Here is a 6,288-nt window from a genome sequence, read left to right as displayed (position 1 = left end):
ATAATCTCTACCTTTCATTTTTCTTCTACCAAACATACTTTAAGGAAGGAGTTTTTCTCTCTAACATTTAAAAAAGAAGTGTTAGTGTTTTTAGGGTGCTTAAGTGCTCCTAGAGTCTTTATTAAGCAACTAAAAAAGGAAGAAAAAAAAACAGTTTTATAGAAAAAATTACTTTTAAATTTTTTAAGATATTAATTACAAAAGTTCCAAAATGGTATTTCCTTTTTAAATCGTTGGACAATTGTTAATATTTCCCTTTTAAAAAATACACATAACACATGTTTTTAGAAAGTATATTCTTCAAGAATATATTTAATGTTTTAAAAATTAGATGAATGTTCAAATTGGTGACACCTTCAAGTCATGATTCAATTAGTCATCGATTTGATTTAATTATGATTGCACTATTGACTAATAAATAAATAGAAAAAGAAGAAATTATACAAAATAAAATAAAAATCAATTGAACTATTTGTAATTCAAATTCGGTTTACCTAGACTATAGTACAATCCACTAATTAATTAGGATCACATCGACAAATAAATGAATCAATCAATTTAATCAGTTGAACCAACAATTTCATTAATTTTTTTTTGACAAAAAATAATATTCCTTATATTATTTAAATAGATAAGAATTACATTAATAAAAAACAATACAATTTAAAGTTGCTAAAATAAAAAAAAAATAAAAAAAAGATAAAATTTACGAAAAAATTCGTAGCATCCAGAATAATAGCATAAAACAACATAATAACAACAATTATAACAAAATCTACAAATATGACAAAATTGAAATGTCTATAATACACATGTTATTGGAACTGTAACATTGTAGACGCCAAAATTATTGATTGAATATGAATTTATACTTAATCAAGTTAATCTATTAATTTGAAACAAACAAATACCGTACCAAAATAGAAAATAACTGAGATAAAAAATCAAACACCGCACCAAGAGAGAAAAATTAAATACATGTGTAAAAAAACACTTATTAAATTAAATAAAAAGAAAGTTAGAGATGTGATTTTAAATTAAAAAATACCTTAAAATCAAGACGAATGAAAAACTAAGAACAAGAAAGAGGAAAGTTTTGGCGGCTTCTAACTGAAAAAATCTTGCTTCAATTCCTCTCTGTCAACAATCTTAAAACATTGATATAATTGCATTTTTTGGTCAACCATATAATTGCATACAAAATTTACGTCTTTTTAAAGAAGTATACATCAAAATAATGCATGAGATATAATTCAACCGTTTTTAAGCAAGGCACGTAATATTGAAGGTGGTCCAATATGATCACACAATTCAATGCACACCGAATAAATTTAGTTTAATTCTATTTCTTACCCATTTAATTTTTCAATTTTATGATTTTGGTCTTCTTAGTTTAAAATGAGTGTATTTGGTCTATCACAATTATAAACTTTTTTATTTTGTAATCCTTCATTAGATTTTTTCAATTTTTTGATGATGTGACGTAACATATGAACTTTCTAATGATTTGACATGATGAATGTTTTTATTTTATTTAGACTTAATTGCAATTTTGGTCACACTATTTTAGTTGAATCGCAAAAGTAGTTCTTTCATTTTGTTTATCTCCAGTTTTGATTTTCCAAACAGAATTTTGGTCCAAAATTTGATGATTTTTTTTTTTTTGCGTTTATTTAAGTCACATCATGCCTCAAAATCTCGTGGTGCAACAATTGTAACTGAAATCTATTATCATAAATGGTGTGGTGTGGCTTAAAAAAATGAAACTTCATCAAGTTTTGGACCAAAATTATGTTTGAGGATCAAAACTGGAGAGAAACAAAATAGGAGACTACTTTTACGATTTAGCTAAAATAGGGGGACCAAAACTGCAATTAAGTTTTTTATTTAAAAAATAAAATAAAGAATATATGTCATATCTCTTACGTAATTATCTTTTCCTCCTCTATCTTTTTGTCGCCATCAGAATTTGAACTCTCTCGAGATTTCCTCGAAAAGTTGCGCTTTCTATCGGTTTATAAGTACCTATGTCGGAATTTTCTTGGGTTTTTCTTGAATATCTTTTTGACGGAACTTCAAATTTGTTTTCTTTTGAGCTTGAATTTAGTTGGGAGTGGAAATTTAGTGAATACCAATGTTGTGACGACGGAAGTAGTTGAAGAATATATCAAAACAACGAAAAAATGGACTAAACCTGAAAATAGTGATTCTGATTTTTTTAATTAAGTAAACATAATTTTGTTTTATTTAAGTAAAACAATTATTTTTTTTTTTGTAAAAAATTAATTAAAATCATTTCCATCATGTTAGGTCATTAAAAAATTCATCTTATTATGTCACATCCCGAAAAAATTGAAAAAAATAAGTGGGAGACTCCAAAATAAAAATTGAAGTAAATGTCAATGTCAAAGTCGATCGTTTTAAATTAAGAAGATCAAAATCGCACAATTAAAAATTAAAAGATAAAAAATGCAATTAAACCTACAAATTTTACTCCTTGATAAGCTTTGGCATCAATTATAATTAATTATATACATCTTTTTTTGTGGATTCAAATATAAATAAAATTCAATTAATCTATCTATTGATATGATGATATTAATCCAGAAAATATCATTGCATTAATTCTATAGTATTATGAGAAATGACTACCTACAATAATTAGAGATAAGTAATTAATTATCTAGTTTTTACATTAAACCAAAATAATTAGATTTAATTAAATTTTTTATCTCTTATTTTAAAATTGATTTTTGTGGTTTTCAATTTTTACATTTATTGCAATTTGATTTCTAACTCATACTTTTTATTCCAAAAATGGTGCTTTTAGTCTAAAAATTGTATTTTTTTTTCTTCGCATTGGGCGATAAATTATAATTTTTTGAGTAAAAAGATAGCATTTTAAATGTTAAACTCAATGCTGAGATTAAAACTACAACAAATATTATGAAGCCTATTTTTTCCAGGTGTAATAAAATATGGATCCTAAAAGTATAAGTAAGTAAAAAAATTAAATGCATTTGATTTAGCTGTCATCCTTAATATAATTGTTAAAAGGTTATACTCCATATGTCCCTATATGTAAGAAGAATGGTTTACAAGAATTAATAAAAATGGATTTCTAATTATATGTGTCAACTTTGGCTATTACCTTCCAAAAATATCATTTAATATATTAAGAGAGAGAGAGAAATGAATGATCTTTTAGTTTAATTAATTGAGGGTATTTTAGTGAAAAATAACTAATGCATTTTGTAAATTGAACAAGGGATTTCAAAAAGGGACATATTTTTGTTTACATTAGAGTTTCACTTATAGGAACGAGGATAGGGATGATAATATGTTAGACCTATCGACAGGGGCGTACGGTCTAGCATACGTCATGTCAGATTTTTTTTCTAATAGATAAAACAAATACTTTAAAAAAAAGTCTGTTTAGTTAAAAAAGATCAGGCTACATGCCACATAAGTCTTTTAGACTGACTTTTTTGTTATATATATATATTCAACTTTTAGAAATTTAGGCAAATTATTTTATTTAGTTTTTGATATTTTTAAATGTATTATTATAAAATATAATTTAAGCAGTATGTACATAGTTATATTCTTCAAAATGTGATGTTAAATATCAAAATATAACTTAATTTCATTGACATATTAACTTGTTAATCTATTAATACATATGTTTGATTACTTATTCAAAAATGTTAAAATCAAATAGACTTTTAAGTAGGCCAACAAGCTATATCAGACTTCTATCAAGATCAGATTCGGACTTAAAAAGTAATTATATGACAAGTCACATGACAATTTTAAACTTTGAATTTTTTGACAAGCCAATAATTTTTTAGGTTGGAGAAAACATATCAATCTCAATTATAAACATGGATATTCTAATTACTTTGATTTTGTGAAATTATTTATAATTGTGTCGTTTTGTGCTATTAACTTGGATGATGTGAGTCACAAATTCATCATTTTCGTTTTTAACGATGAATTTGTTTTTGTATTTAATATATTCCATCGATTTGAATAAATCACTATCATTTAAAAACAAAAATTTAAAATGCAATTAGTTATTCTCTTTATTACATTTGAAAATAGATTATCCAACCAACTTTGTAAACTATTGTAGCTACTCATAGTTGTTTATAATTAAATTTGATCTAATACAATTCTTGTTGCCTTGCTTTTGTTTATATGTTTAATTGAAGTTTTAGTCCATCTATTTTTATTAATTCACGAAATCGGCTCTCTTAGTTTAAAATCTCACATTTTTTGTCCTTATTATAATTTTTTAATTAAAAATAGGGGTGTGATATGCTTAAAATAATATGTCATATGATACGATAATGTAAAATGATTAACACTCATTAAATCGCAATAAAAATAAAATAAAAACTTAACTTTCAACTTCATAAGTTTTTCTCTGTGTAGAATAATTAATGCATCTAGATGATTTTATATCACAAAATTGTATGTCACATTGTTTAAAAGATGTCAAATCGTCATTTTTTATTTGAAAAATTTAAGGGATGAATCAAAATTATTGACTTTTAAAATAAAAAAGAATCAATTACGTAAATTAGTAAAAATAAAAGTACCAAAATTATAATTAAGTTTATATATTAATAATTAAGAAAGAAGAGAATATTTGTCTGGATATGTTTACTCATTACCAAAATCGTTCGCTTTAAACTAAGGGATCAAAATCGTTCGTTTTAAACTAAATAATCAAAATCGTACAATTAAAAAAATTAAAAGAACCAATTAAAGTCAACAAATTTTACTCCTTAAATTGATATACTTTGACATCAATTATAATTATAAGAAAAAATGTACATGTATTTGTGGATTCAAATATAAATAAAATTCACTTAATCTATCTCTGTATATGATGATATTTATCCAAAAAATATCATTGCATTGATTCTTTAATATATGAGAAATGACTACAATAATTAGAGGTAAGTAAGTAATTATATATTTTTTTATAAAATCAAAATATTTAGATTTAATTAAATTTTTTATCCCTATTTTAAAATTGAATTTTGTGGTCATCAATTTTTACATTTATTGCAATTTTATTTCTAACTCATACTTTTTATTTCAAAAATAGTGTTTTTAGCATAAAAATATGATTTTGGGCCATAAAATTTTATTTTTTCTCTTCACATATACCATTGGGGCGATAAATTATAACCTTCGGAGTAAATAATCAGAATTTTAGATGTCATAATCTATGTTGAGAATAAAACTACAACAAATGTGATGATTAAATAAAAAAAAATCAATTTTAAAATAATAAAATTATTTTCGTAAATATAATAAAATAGGATCCTAAAAGTATAATTAAGTCAAAAATTTAAATACATTTAATTTAACTATCATCCTTTTATATAAGTGTTAAAAGAAATTATCTTTACTTATGCACCCTATGTCCCTATGTTTAAGACACATTTGATAAATTTACAAGAGTTAAAATAAAAATAATTTTATCATTAAATGTGTCAACTTTGGATTTCTTTTTTTATATTTTTTTTTGGATTAAAATGCGACAGTTCAAAAAAATAATACAAATGTCATATTTTTAGCTTCAGTTGAAAATTGCAATATGGGGATATATATATATATATATACTACCATTTTAAATAATTAAAATATTTTAAAATTCAAATTACTATTAATAAAATAAAATATATTAATAAATAATAATAATAATAATTTTAATAATATTTTATTAAAAAGTAGAGCATTATTATTTATTGGAATTGTGGCATTTTGATAAAAAAAAGGGATATGAAAGACAAAGTCTCAACTTTGTGTATTGCCCTTCTAAAAATATATTTCAATAAGAGATAGAAGTTAATGATCTTTTAATTCTTTTAATTTGATTAATTAATTAAGGGTATTTAAGTGAAAAATAATTAATGTATCTTGTAAATTGAATAGAGTCTTACAAAAAGGATACTTTTTTTAGTTTAATCGCAATTTTAGTTCTCATATATTAATCAATTTACAAAATTAGTCCCTTATTTTAAATTTTGTTAGTGTTGATCATTTATTTTGATTTTATAATTAAAAAAAAAACGATATGACAATTTTTAAATTACGTAGATAAAATGATGTGGAAGGATTAACATTGATCACATCATAATAAAATTCTCTAAAATATAAATTTTCAATCTAACTTTTTTTTTAATTTAATTAATGATATATGAATAATAAATGCTTCTAGATGATTCTATATCATGACTTCATGTGTCACATCATTTAAAGTTTATCAAA

Source organism: Cicer arietinum, chromosome 2, assembly GCF_000331145.2.
Source record: "Cicer arietinum cultivar CDC Frontier isolate Library 1 chromosome 2, Cicar.CDCFrontier_v2.0, whole genome shotgun sequence".
NCBI classification, from domain to species: Eukaryota; Viridiplantae; Streptophyta; class Magnoliopsida; order Fabales; family Fabaceae; genus Cicer; species Cicer arietinum.
The sequence above is the reverse complement of the archived record's forward strand: the minus strand, read 5'-3'. Positions refer to the sequence as shown.